The 14,744-nt window shown below is 45.6% G+C and overlaps 1 protein-coding gene and 1 non-coding gene across 3 annotated transcripts in view; both read left to right on the top strand.

The window, feature by feature from the left end:
• Nucleotides 1-14,744, top strand: part of ZFAT (zinc finger and AT-hook domain containing) — a 273,128-nt gene that overhangs the window by 56,727 nt on the left and 201,657 nt on the right. The gene's annotated exons all lie outside the window — the stretch shown is intronic.
• LOC129502697 (small nucleolar RNA SNORA48) lies at nucleotides 8,918-9,052 on the top strand. Its single transcript, XR_008663019.1, has one exon. It is a non-coding gene; the product is annotated as a small nucleolar RNA SNORA48 (small nucleolar RNA).

Raw genomic sequence — 14,744 nt, 5'->3', positions numbered from 1 at the left:
TTTGGCACTGCCTTCGGCTCAGGGCGTGATCCTGGAGACCCGGGATCGAGTCCCACATCGGGCTCCCTGCATGGAGCCTGCTTCTCCCTCTGCCTGTGTCTCTGCCTCTCTCCCTCTGTGTCTCTCATAAATAAATAAAATCTTAAAAAAAAAATAATAGCAGAATGAGATTCCTAGCACAATGCTGTTCATTTAAATGCATGCAAAACAATAGACTCTTTTTTCAAGAACATGCAACTTATAAAGTACACATCAAATATATTTGAATGGCTGCCCGTGGAGCAGAGGGGTTCCTTGTGTCAACAATATGGACTGAACACAAAGTGGAATAGGATATCTATAAGCATTTAACGTAGTACTTGCCACGTGGTCTGTTTTCTCATCCCTGGTCAGCAAAAGCTATGGTGATTTTATGAGCCATATTTCAAGGGTGTTTTCTTATTGCCTTTCCTGGACTATGCAAGGTTGCTTGTTTAAATAATTTATTTTCCAGAAAAAAACACACGGATCTGTGTTTAGGATATTTCTATAGTTAAGCAATATTTACAGTATAGGAGCTACACATAGCAGTCATCAAAGCTTAAAACCATCATGGCCAGTTTGTCTATGTTGGCAGCATTCATTATAGCAACTGCAGAGAAACAAGCAATTTCAACTCTGTCTTATGTATAGTATTGCACTTAATCTTCACAAAAAAACGATTGGATGTTTAGAAAAGCCACGTGTTTTGCACAAGAGGAGTCAACTTGCCAGGACAAGAACAGTAGCTGCCTAGCAAATTCAGGAGTCACCTGGGACTCTGCCTCTGGTTGCACTTTGGCAGTGAGGACACCACTGGCACATTCCATCCTCCTCTTAGTTACTCTCTCCTGCATTCTTTGTTGCAAGGCAAGAAGCACATGTTACAATTGTGATGAACTTCTAAGTGTGAATTGTTTTATATGCAAATAAAGGTAAAGCTGGCAATAACCTTGGAGGTTTAAGAAAACCCCTTGCATTTACTCACATGATGAGAAGAACAAGGCCTAGAAAATGCAAGTTTCCTCATTTGTACAAGCACGCAGAAAATTGTCCACATAGCCAGGACAGGGAGTGCTCTTTCCTAGTTCTTAGACCAGGTGTGGCTTAATAGAATAAGATAGTTTAGAAACCTTGAGGGCTTGCTATAAAGCTGAGAAAAGCTCCTGAAGGTCCCCAAGCTCCTGTTTCCTCAGTCAGAAAAGGGGCTAATACCTCCTGTGGCTCACGTGGTTCATGTGAATCATCTGGCTCATGGGGCTGCTTGCAAAGGTCACTCATTTATACATTTATGCACTCATTCAACAGAGGATCATAGAGGCAATGTCTATGTACCAGTCACTGTTCTAGGCACAAGGGTATAGTAGTGAATACATCAAACTCCCTGAACCTGTGGAGCTGACGTACTAGTAGACTTCTATTCAAATAGCTAGAGAAATAAACATGTCAATCAATCAATGAGTGCTGTTAAAAATAATAAGGCATAGTAAGGATATAGACAGTGACAAAGAAGAACGCATTTTATGTAGGGAAAGCATCACTTCTAGGAGAGAATCCAAGCTCTGTAGTAAGAACCAGTCCCTCACCTTCAGATTTCTGCCACCGCTGGGTGGTCCCACTGGCTGTTTTACTCAGTACTCGGGTTCCTTGTGTCTAACGCTGAACTCATTTCTCCCTTCACCTTCCTTGAATGACTTGTTCTTCCCTTGATTTAGTTCATTTTAGGTAACGGGACCTCGGTCCTCCTGTTGAGGATAGAACACAAGCTTTGAAATCAGACAGACTTAGGTTCCAATTGCTCCATATTTGGTTGCAGAAACATTGGAAGGGCCAAAGAAACAGATCTGATCGAGCTTCAGGGGATGATAACCAAAGCCACAACTGCTGCCCTGAACTGCCGGGGGTTGCTGCTGGCTCCAGAACCTCAGGACTGCTGTCCTAGTCAAGAGAGAAACTGGCAAAATCAAGAAGCAGCCACTGCCACTGCGGCTCTGGCACCATGGCATATCTGAGACCCCCCCCCCCCACCCAGAACAGAAGCCCTGCTCCTATTTCATCCCAAGCCCGTTGTCTCTGTACCTCAGACCAGTGGAGCTCTGCAGCAGCCACCAATCCCGCTGTCTTTCCAATTCCCATTCTCCTCCTGCTTCTCTAGTGCCAGAAGTGTCCCACCAAGAGCGAGGCCCCCGTCGCTGGGATCCCATCCCAGTTCATCACCAATGGCAGTTTGCACAGTCGCACCACCACAACATGTCAGAGGCTGTCAGGACTCCCCGCCCCCCCCCCCACCGCCCATGGAGGAGTCCACATCACCAGCCAGCCAGCTGAGTGCTCCAACTCTAACATCCTGTTTTAGAGTCCACTTCCTAGGACCACCTCCAGTACCACCCGCCTTAGGCAGATGGAGATCCTGCACACAGACTCTGAGATGGGGAGTTGCATGTCCAAAGTTTGTTGGAGAGCACGGTCAGGAGACTCCTGTAAGGAAGCAGGGATGGCAGGAGTGGTGGAGGGAGGAGCTGCCCTGGGATGTGGCTGTAACTGAAACCTCAGCCAACCCAAGGGCTCCATCCATGTTGCACCCCTACCTGTCATGGAAGCTTTAAAGCACCTTCAGATCAACTGGCTTATGTGGCCCACATTGAAGGGCCACTTACATCGCAACTGAACTCTTACAATGACCCTCTCAAACCTGGCAGATTTCAGGATGCTGTGGGAAACTTTGGAGCTGCAGTGGCCTTTCACTTGTTCCAAATGGAAGCAAGGAGGCCAGTCAGTGGCCATGGGCTGGCTGTGAGAACGGAATGTAACCTTGGGTGGGGCAGTCCCTGCTCCTGATGGCAATTCCCAACGAGGGACATAGCTGTCAAAGTGCGCACCAGTGTGTCCAGCATCTGGTGTGCAGGCTCTGAGGAGGGGCTCTGGGTGGAGCACCACAGGATATACACACACACACGAACATTTTACTGTAAATAAGGAAATGGCTGGAAAATGGAAGGACGGTGGCTTTCACACTGGGACCTGCGTTTGTGTCCTGCTTCCTGTACTTACTCTGCTGAACTGATTTCCCCTTTGTGAACTTGTGATTCCTCCTTTGCAGAATGGATACAATCATAAGACCACCTTGCGCTGCCACAGCACACAGCTAAACTTGAATCAAACGAAAATCTGGATGGGAGAGCCCATGATAAAATTGTACCAATGTGACGGGTCACTGTTCGGTCCTGCTTCAAAGATGCACACAACAGGGATGAGTAGTTCTAGGGCAGAGCTCACTGAGGCTTGTGCCAGAGTTCACAAGGAAGCGGCAAGAATTCCTTGTCCCTGTGCTTCAAGCCAAAGAGGACCCGTGGGGATAGGGCCCTACAGGAAGGAGGAAACTTGGTGAGGACAGGAAAGAGGGAAGAAGGAAGAGATGGAATGTATGTGAGGGAGAAAGAGAGGAGAGTGAATCCAACATTTGTTAAACCAGCTACTCAGTGCCACGTGCTGTGCTTGGCCCCATGTCCACATTCTCTCTCTGCAAAAGAGGCTCTATTAGGAGACTTGGGGTGACAAGTGAAATAAAACCCAAGTCAAACTACCTTAAATGAAACAGAACTCAAAATAACTTAAGCAAAACAAACCAACAGAAACACAAACACAAGGAATGTATTGGCTCAACAACCAAAAGGAAGGGCTGGCCTCAAGAACAACTTGATTTGGGGGCTTCAGTGGTGTCTCCAAGGCCCAATTTCTCTGGTTTTCATCTCACAGCTGGCCCTCCCATCGTGCTGCGTTGGTGTCAGTGCATATGGGTCCACCAAGATGGTGGCAGCTCCAGCCTTTCCTTCTCAGCTTCACATCCACTGAGGAGGAGGACCTGCTTCACTTTGTCCTCCCTTCCTGCCCAAACCTCACCCCTTAGCACCTCTCATGGGGCACCCTACCTCCCTGACCCAGTACCCACCTCAGGAGAACCTGGTATGCTCGAGGACCCGGGGCCTACACAGAGCGCATGGACGGATTGCCGGGGACCGTTATGAGGAAGATGAAGTGTGCAGACACTGAGCAGCAAAACCCACATGTGACACCTCAGAGGCCTTCGCCACATTGTTGAAGTGAGAAGATGGGTGCTGAGCAAGACCGGGTGACTCGCTCAAGGGCACACACCCTCTCTGAATTGTTGTTTGAGGGCATGCATGACTGAGACATGGCTAGGCTAGAAGGTGGTAGTTCTGAGGTGGAGACTTGGGCCACAGGACTCTGAAGCCCGAGTTTCTCCTCAGTGCTGTACACTGCCACCACCCGAACACCTGGCTGAATCCCTCACCCCTTGCACCCTTGTCCCCTCATCTAGCTTCTAGCTCTGAACTTTGACAACTCTACCTTGAGGAAACCTGTTACCAGGTGAACTATAGTGACAGAATCCAGTAATGACGTAACTATTGCCAAGTACATGGTTCTCTTTCTTTCCAGTATTAATTTTAAGTGAGCATAAGCACAGGTCTGCTCAGCCATTATCGTACTGTTCAGGTTCCCTTTGGCTTATTAACATGGGGGCCCCCTTTCTCATCCCACACTGGAGACGATGGATGCTTTGGCCCCAAGCGGATAGTTCACCTGACACACCAAACCCTTTTCCTCCTTCACCCTGCTCCCCCCAGTTACCATTGTCCCATGCTTCCCTGTAAAACAAATACTTCTTTCCACCATATTGACCCCAAATATTTTATCCATTCACTGTCACTGAAAGCCAAGTATTTTTCAGGCTGGCTGCAAACAAAAGCTACTTTGTGAGACTGTGAGGGCAGCAAGCCAGATTACCTTTTACTGGTTGTTTTTTGTTTGTAAAATGTCAGTGTCTTTTGTAAACATGATATGTCAGTGGCATATAATTGCACCAACCTAACAAGTGGTCTGTTGTCGTTTTTATCTGTGTTTGCTTCTAGTTTGGTCCGTCTTTTGTCGCTGTATTTTTAGAGTTGCGGTGTTGTGTAGTTATAATTTTATATTTCGTTTCTTTTGCTTACTTCAGTGGTTTCTCCATGCTATTAACCTGGACTCAAATGTTTTAATTGCTGCTTTATATTCAGGAAATATTTGTTAGTTCATTCAACAAGCATTTATTTAATAACCATTTAAGTATTCTGGGTTTCTCCCAGGTTTTATTATTGTAAATAATGGAATAAGTATCTTTGTGCATCTACCTCTCTCTATCTTTTGGATTATTTTCTTAGGATAGATTCCCCAAATGGGATCATTAGGATGAGCATTTTCATAGCTCTGAAAGCTAGTATTGAGCTGCATGTGAATGTCTCACTGAATCTGTTTTCTCATGATCCCACTCATTCAGAGGATAAAATCCATACAGTTTTGTAATACAGGACCCTTCTATGAACTGTCTGTCTCTCCCCATCATATCTCAACACTCCCCAACCAGCCATCTCCCTCACTTCCACCCAAACAAATTGTAGATGTTAGTGTTTTAAGTGCAGGGTATCTTGATTTGAACATGAAACTCCTGCTATCACAGGTGCTGTATGGCAGCAGAATGCTGGACAAATGGCCAAAGTAGCCGTAATAAATCATTACCCTCTTTGCTCAGTGCTGTGGACTGAATTGTGTCCCCCAAAATTCCTATCTGAAACTCTTACCACCAGCGTGATGGAGGTGGGGCCATTAGGATGTGATTATGTTTTGATGAGCTCATGAGAGTGGGGTCCTTATGATGCGATTAGTGTCCTTATAAAAAGAGTGCAGAGAGCTTACTCTCTCCCTTCCTCTGTCTTTTTCTCTCCCTCCCTCCCTCCTCCTCTCTCCCTCCCTCTGTCTTTCCACACCATGTGAGGACACAGCAAGAAGATGCCATTTGCATGAGCCAGGAAGAAAGCCCTCACCAGGAACTGAATTGGCCAATACCATAATCTTAGACTTCTCAGCCTCCAGAACTTTGAGGAAAAACAACTCTGTGTTTAAGCCACCCGGGTTGTGGTAATTTGTTTTAACAGCCCAACCCGACTGATACACTAAGTATCCATAAATATTAACATTAATAACATTAATAGATAATAAATAGGTCATTTGGATTTTATTATAGCTCTACATCTTAATTTATTGACTTCTCATGGCAGCCCTATAGATAATGCCCATTTTGTAGGAAATAAGGGTCAATGGGGACATTTGGGGAACTCTGAGTGGTTCAAGGTGACTCAAGGGTGAGGGTGCTGTGTAGGGGAAGTCACTGGTTGGAAGGTCCCCAGAGATGGTAGGGACCAGAGCATGAAGGGCTTTCTCAGTCAGATGCAGGAGTTTGACATTTGATCTACATGCTTGGTATTTGGAAGGTTTCTAGAGAGAAGTACCATGATCCGATTACCATGTTAGAGTGTGCTCTCACAGCAGTGTAGGGAGGACCAGCCTGGAAGCAGGGATCCCAGCTGGCAGACCTAGTAAGTACAGGCTTTGAATGAGTGCAGCTTACTCTGGAAGGAGTCACAGTAGCCCAACGGAGCTAACCTGCCACATTTGTTGTTTCCAGAGAGGAGCTCCAAACCATGCCAAAGCCTCTTCTAAGGATTTTAGGTTTTCCAGGCTTCATTTTTTAAAATAAATAAATACATTTATTTGCACACATCTAAAATATTCCTTTTCTTGCTGTCTGTGCACTACATAGTGAGCATTTAGTTTTCTTCTGGTTTTTGGTAATTATGAAAAATACTCCCCTGCGGGGAGCCTGATGCAAGCCTGGATCCCAGGACCCCAGGATCACGACCTGAGCCAAAGGCAGATGCTCAAGTGCTGAGCCACCTAGGCATCCCTCCAGGCTTCATTTGATAAAATAAATCAACATAAAATCGACAGCATACCTTATGCTAAATATAAGATATTAAAAGATTTCCCTTTGAGAGAAGGAGCAAATCTGCACTTGTAGGCAACATTGTACTGAAGGTCCTAGCCAAGGCAATAAGGAAGAAAAAGACATAAAAGCACATAAGTTGGAAGGAGAAAACAATTCTCATTTTTCTCACATGCTATTATGTATAAGTAAAAGTCCTAGAGTCTTAAACTATTACTGAAACAGAGTCTCTATTTTAGCACAAAACCGTTAAAAATAGAATCTTAAAAGATACGACTTATAGTCTGATTTTAAAAGCATCAATTACTTAAGCATAAATCTGTGAAAGATGTGCATGGATTCCAAAAGTAAAAATTTAAAGCTTATTGAGAAATACTGAAGAACATTGGAAGAACTGCTAGGCCATGCATGATCTTGGATTTGAAAAATCAGTATTTTCAACATGTCAGTTCCTCCCAAACTGAGCCATAGGCTCATTGCAATCCCAATCAAAATCTCAGTATGTTTGTTTTGTAGAATTTGACAAACTGCTTTTTGAAGAAAAAAATGTAAGAGGATTTTTTTTTATCAGCTATCAAGACGTTACAGTATTTTAGTGAACATTTATGGCATTTATGCAAAGATGATAAATCAGCCAGTTAAAGAGGACGGAGAACTTAGAAACAGATCTCGCATGTTTGGATTTGTTCGTGGCAGAGGTAATAGTACATAAAGGACACTGTTCTTGGTGGATGGTTTTGGTAAGATCTCCATGTTGAAAAAAACAGATTACACCCCCTTCTCACACTGTATGTAAAAATTATTAAAGAACTAATAAAAAGGTCAAATTCTAAACTTTCAGCAGATACTATAGAAAAAAATATTTTTTTTCAAGATTTTATTTTTACGTAATCTCTACAGCCAACATGGGGCTTGAACTCATAACCCCTGAGACCAAGAGCCGGACACTCCAACTGACTGAACCAGCCAGGCACCCCTAGGAAAATATCTTAATAACTTTGGAGTAGGTATCTTCAAAAGGACAGAAAACAGTAAATGTAAAGGAAAAGTGATAAAGTTACACCAAAAATTTTAAGTCCTGTTCATCAGAAGACAAAAAGAATTAAAATACAAGCCACGGAGTAGAATATATTCATAACATATATGGCATTTTTTAAAAAGAGGGCTAGTATCCAGGATAAAGAATCTAAAAAAATAATTGAGAAAAGGCAGACAACCTGATAGGGGGAAAAATGCACAAAGATGTGAACGTGGACCTCAGAGGGAAAGATACCCAAATGGTCAGTAAACATGAAAAGTGCTCAACCTGCTTGTTAATCAGGGGAATACAGATTAAACTCACAATGAGATGGAACTAATGCCAATGTGATTGGTAAAATTGAAAAGACTAACAATACTAAGTGTTGGCTATGGTGTGAAGATTTAGAAACTTATACAAGAACAAGAACGCACATCAGTACACCTGCTTTGGAAAACAACGTTGCATTATCTAGGAAAGTGGAATATTCCATGTCCCTGGAGATATGCATAATTTTGTGCCTGAGGTAAGTAGAAAAGAATGTCCATAGCAGTGTTTTTCATAATTACCAAAAACCAGAAGAAAACTAAATGCTCACTATATAGTACACAGACAGCAAGAAAAGGAATATTTTTTTTAAAAGGAATACTTTAGATGTGCGCAACAATGTGATGAGTCTTGCAGTGTTGACCAAAAAAAAAGTCACAAAGAATAGTATAATGGAGCTCCATTTTCAAACACTTTAGAAACAAGTAAAATTAGGGATGCATCCACAGACAATAAACCTACAAAGACAAGCTATAATAATAAAGTGGTCACTCTTGGGAGGAGAAAGCAGTTGTTACCCATAAAGAATATTGAGGGAGCTTCTGGGGGGCACTATTTGTCGTCTGTTTCCTGGCCCAGGGCATGATTGAGTGCGTGTTCACTTTACACCCATTTGTTAAACTTGTCTATGTAGTATATTTAAAATTTAAAAATGCTTAATAGGTTTTTTCTAAAAAAACTTTAAATTTTCAAATGCTTTAGAAAAAACTACCCAAAGTCTCTGACCTGGGTGGAGTGGCATCTGGTTGGTAGTGCCTGCCTCATATTAGCCAGGGACAAAGCAACTCCTTGTTTATCCCAGCTTGGCTTTTGGTCTGTGCCTGTGCCTAGTTCATGCCTTGGACATGTGAATTTAAAAGAAAGAGAGAAAGAGAGAAAGAGAGAGACAGAGAGAAGAAAGAAAGAAAAAGAAAGAAAGAAAGAAAGAAAGAGGAAGACAGAAAGAAAGAAAGAAAGAATGGAAGAAAGAAAGAAAAGGAAAGGAAAGAAAAAAAAAAGAAGGAAGAAAAAAGAAAAGAAAAGAAAGACTACCCTAAACTCCAGCTAATTTTAAGATGCAATGAATATTTGATATTGTAATGAAATGGACAGATCTAACTATCCAAACATGCTGTGCACATTTATTATCAGAAATAAGCTTTGATTCCTGTAATTTACATTTCGTTAATTCTGGACTTCATCAAGAGTAAAGCCCAAATGGCTTTCACCCAGCACCAGAGACCAAAGAGGCTTCAGATTAATTTACATCTCCTTTGGGCTACTCAGATCTTACTATAATGACGATGCATTCATCAGAATAAAAATGGAGGTAGGACCCTGAAATCCCAGGACTTCAAAAAAAAAAAAAAAAAAAAGTGAGGAGAAGATTGCCTCAAAATAAGAACAAAGAAAAACAAATGGCCTAGTTTCCATCACTGCTGACCCAAAGGTCATGATTTACCTGCCTTTGTTCTTCACAGTTTCAAGTTCCAGAGTGCGCATTTCACAAGCTTGGTATATTTAGCTGTCTTCTGGAGGCATGTGAGTTATAAATAATAGTGGCTGCGAACATGGTTAGGACCTTGCTGATTTGCCGTTTTGGAAAAGTGTGTCTTTTAGAAAATCTGTTAGGAAGAATATTCATATAAGTCCATTTTTACAGAAGGAAGATTTCAGAAAGGATATTTAAATGTGGTTTCCAAACACTCTAAAGATCTTTAGGAAAGTTAAGAAAGTATATTCCAGGAACAATTCTAATAGCATCAATCCCTCAAAAAAAAAAAAAAACACTAGGCTGTGAATTTAGCAGCCAGTTTGTGACCCTTAGTTCCTAAGAATCAGCATGGTTTTTCTAAGGAAAGATTATTTCTCCTTAATCTCATTTCCATTTTTAAGAGAATGACTAGGTTCCAGATAAAGAAGATGTCACAGACATCCCATATCTCAATTTGCACAAGGCATGGGTGCTAATTCAATTAAGTGAATATGTTTTTAGAAATTGTCAGATTACTGAAACAGTCATGCCAACCTCAGAGACCTCAGTGTTTCAGCCTGTCCCTTAAACACTTGATTAATATCTGGGTGAAGAGGAAGAAAATGTGCTTATCAATGATACAGATGACCCAGAGCTGGAAAAGGCCTTACACATTATGCATTGCAGACCCACACGTAAAAGGATTTAAACGTGTTCTACAATAAGACTGAAACACCATGAAAATCGGTAGGTTAAAATAAGTTTGGGATGCCTGGGTGGCTCAGTGGTTGAGCAAATGCCTTCGGCTCCCGTCGTGGTCTCAGGGTCCGGGGATCCCTGCGTGGAGCCTGCTTCTCCCTCTGCCTGTGTCTCTGCCTCTCTCTCTGTGTCTCTCATGAATAAATAAATAAAATCTTAAAAAAAAAAAAAAGTTCAGCATCACAAGTTTAGGATTGAGAGGATCTTGACATCAGTATAGTTGAAAAAGACTCTAAATCCCCAGCTCACAAGGAAGTGAATTGTGCCAAGGACCAGAATCACCTGGAGCTTTGGGTGGGAGCCCCACCTGCCTGGAACCTTGATTTCAAGCCTGCTGAAAACCCTGAGAGAGGACCTGGTGAACCCATGCCCAGACTTCAGATCTGCAGAAAGTGAGACATAACAAATCCGTGTTAGCCAAAGTCACTTCAGCTTGTGGTCATGTGTTGTGTGGCCACAGAAGACTAACACAGGAGCAAGAAACCCTTTTGGCCTATCCCTGTCAACGTCTCTTGATAACCTGCATTTTCCATCACGTTGCAGTGGAGATCTGAGGTGGGTAGATTCCACCTCGGGACGAGAAGGTTGTTGGAGACGTTGGTCAGAACAGCTTCAGAGGCGATCGGGACGGGAGCCAGAGCGGGTGATTTCAGGGGTAAATGTAATACCAAATAAGAATAGTGGGTCATTCTTTCAAGAAATTTTTTTTTAAGATTTTATTTATTTGTGAGAGAGAAAGAGAGACAGAGAACAAGCAGAGGGAGTGGCAGAGGGAGAAGGAGAAGAAGATGGAGGACTCGATCCCAGGACCCCAGGATCACAACCTGAGCCAAAGGCAGACTGTCAACCCACTGAGCCTCCCAGGCACCTCCAAGAACTTCGTGTATGGGGTGCAGGAGGGAGATGGGGAGAGGAGGAAGGCAGGGAGGGTGTTATGATGTTTAGGGGGTGAGAACTGGGGTTTGAACTCTGATGGGAAGGAGCCAATATAGGTGGAGAGGCTCTGGGTTCAAAACATAAATCATAATATATTCTTCAGTTACACATTTCAAATCTTGAGCACCTACTGTGTGTCCGGCCCTAGACTATGTTGGCTGTCGTAGAGTGGGCAGGGGAGCAGCGGTGAGGACAGAGGTAGTAGTACAACCAGTCGAGTTCCAGCCTATTCCTAGAAATATGCTCAGAATTTCTCTGACAGTCGGCTCCGGTTGATCAAATACCACAGCCCCTCTCATCTGGTGTTATCTGGTGCCCAGCCCAGTCTTCTAGATGCCAGTCTACCGATTGGCTTCCTAGAGCCTGTTGGTTGGCTGTGTGCAGGGGGACGAATAGGTTGTGTGGAGGTGGCTCCCCGGTCCCCCTGAGGGGTAGCGCATGGGTCCTGGCAAAGCTGGGGCCCCCGGCACCCCACGGCCCTGGAGGCCTGAGGCTCAGGCCATGTGAGGGGCCCTTGCGCTCTGTTTCTTCTCTAGGTTGACTTGCCCTGGAAATAACTGGGAACACAACAAACAGGAAAGGTGTGGGTGAGAAGGCAGCTGGGTGTTCTAAACGCCTACTTCAGACGGTCTGAAGTGAAGGTTTGCTTGTTTTGTTTGGTTTCTGAGCTGCTGTACACTAACACTTAACTGTCATTTCTGTCTTAGGATCGGTGACAGGTTGTTCCTGGACCGGCTCTGGTGTAAGGGCCATGCTGTGGTCCACGTCCCCTTACAATGATGCCACTAATCCCAAGTCCTCCTGCGCGCCCGGCTCATAGGGTTGGCCAGGCGTGTTTGCCCTCAGGGGCTCGGAGCTCAGTTCAACATCACTTCTCCCCAGGGGCTCTGTCTCTCAGCTCTGCCTTGGGGGGATTGGGTGCCCACCGTTGAAGCAGGTGCCCAGACCAGGATTTGAGCGCTGGGAGTTTACTGGGAAATAATCCCAGGAAGTGTTGGTAAGGGAGCGGGGAAGAGAAATAAGGAAGAGAAGGAGGCGTTGGGGGAGAAGCCTCTGCAAGTCATCATGGGGGCCACTGGCCTTGTCCCGGGGGAGTTCTGAGAAATAGGCAGGATGCTCCCCACCCAGGGCACAGGGAGCTCTGTGTTAACACACCCCACCGTCACTTGAAGGTTGAGAGACATCCATGCTTCTCCTTCCTCCTGCAGGGCAGAGTGGGCTCCGGAGGGCAGAGGAAGCCCCCAGGCCGGGGAGTGCAGTGGCTCTGTAGGAACAGCTGCACAAGGCCAGGGACAAGCCACACTGGCAGGGAGTCTGCGGCCTCTGCTCTGCCTGCCTCATGTACAGCCCCGCTCGGCCATGTCTGCCTGCGCTCGCTGCCCATCACGGGGCTCTGTCACTGCTCACTTCCTAGACTGTGAGCCCCCCTGAGGGCAGAGGCTCTACCCTCCATACCTCATTGTGGGGTGGAGTCTGGGTACCCAGGATTGAAGGATGCGAGACTCTGACCCTCACGACCCCCCTGGGTGGGATTGCTCTTACCCTTATTTTACGGATCTAGAAACCAAGCTCAGAGAGGTTACATAGCTAACAAGGGGGCAGACTGAGACCTCCCAATTCCAAATCCTGTTTCTTCCCGTCTGATGACACCTGCCTTGCATGTTCTGTACCATTCTTCCCGGGCCTGCTACCTGGACTCCAGGGCGTGCACAAGCACACGGATCCTCACGCCTTGACTCCCAGTCTGTAGAGGCTTGATATTTTGTCTTTTGACCGATACAAGGTGAGGTGACGAAAAGGTGAGAGGAAATCTAATAGATACTTACAGGTTGCAGACCCGCTGGGTCTGTTGGAGGTGGTTCTCCGCAGCTTTTGGTATCTTTCTACCTTTGCTTCTCCCCAGTGACTGAGCACAGAGCTCTGGCTTAAGGCTGCAGAGTGGCCCCCTTTGGCTTAAGAAGCCGCTGCTCTGACCTGCCATTATTAGTGCCAATACTTTCATTGACCTACTCCACTCATTTTCATGACACAATAATCATGGAAAGTACCATGGAACTATGTTTTTAAATTAAATTAAAATTTAATTTAAATTAAAATTTAAATTAAATTAAAAAATAAAAAGTTCCAACAGCAAAACCTTTTCTTCAAACGAAATCTTACAGGAAACCTCAGGATCGAAACCCCAGGGAAGGGCTTCAGGGGAAACGACCACTCTCAGATAATCACTGAATCCCACACGCAGCAAGGGTGGACTCTGCTAAAAGTGAGTTGTCAGAGAAACAGAGCACCAGGGCCACCTGGGCCACCACCTGAAATGTGGGCTCGTGGTCCCCCAAACTTCTGGTGTGTGAAGGTGTCTACTCCTGCACACGGACAGTGGTCACAGGGGTCGGTTTGTAGCTCACGAGGGAAGGACCCGTCATCAGTGCAAAGGATTTGCCAGCAAGGCCACCTGTGGTAGGTTGCTGGAACGTGGTCAGTTTAGATTCTTCTCACCCTGCATCCCTTCTCCCTCTGTCCTACAACATTCCCACTTTAATAACTGGGGTCCCCTGGCCATGCCCTTTGCTGTCACCCCCGCATCCTAATGAACTTCCGTTCTGAGGTCTGAGGTCAGCAGAGCTGTGATCCCTGCTCCTCAGCCTGCTTTCAGGGCTTCCTGAGACCTCAGTTTCCTTCTAGAACGTGTGGCTGGGCCCTAACCTAACCTGCTCTGATGAAAGCTTGGGAGCCTTTCCCTAGGAGAGATGCCCAGCCTCACAAAATGCTGTATATAAATTTTCAATGTTCCTCTATCCACCCCCAAGCCTTGGATCTGGGGGAAAAAAACTCCTGCCCGAAAGTCTTCCCAGCCCTGTCCCTGGAAGGTGATGCTGAGGTGGATGTGCAAAGAGCACAAGTCGGACAGCCTACCCTAATAAATCATAGAGTAGGGACAGGTGACAAGCAGACATTGTACCCACGTGACTTCACTCCCACCAGCCCACCCCAGCGGGGAACAAGTGGCAGGTGTGGCTCACATGCTGCTGACAAACCCGAGGACAGAACAGAAGGAAGTGGAGGCAGGACGGGCTATGCTGATCTGATAAGAGGGTTACGTTTCCCTCCCCCTTCCCCCAACCCCCCCCCCCAAGCCCTCAGACTAAGCAGCTGCCTGTGCTCCCTCTTTCTCAGTTGGAAAGTGTCTCTCTGTCTAGGCAGTAGCCTCGCACCAGCGCTCCAGAGCCAGTGGCCTCTCTCGAACATGCCGTGGTCTTTCCCACCTGGGCCCACCCATGCCCTCTGCCCGGACGTGCTGCCTCGCCGTTCACGTGCCCACTTGGCCTCAAGAATCGGCGCAGTGTCCAGCCCGAGCTGTCGCCCTCGTTCTGGGTGAGCCGCCCCCCTCCTGTGCC

The sequence above is a fragment of the Nyctereutes procyonoides genome, unplaced genomic scaffold (assembly GCF_905146905.1).
Source record: "Nyctereutes procyonoides isolate TBG_1078 unplaced genomic scaffold, NYPRO_anot_genome, whole genome shotgun sequence".
NCBI lineage: Eukaryota > Metazoa > Chordata > Mammalia > Carnivora > Canidae > Nyctereutes > Nyctereutes procyonoides.
Note: the sequence above shows the minus strand (reverse complement) of the source record. Positions and strands in the feature narration are given on the sequence as shown.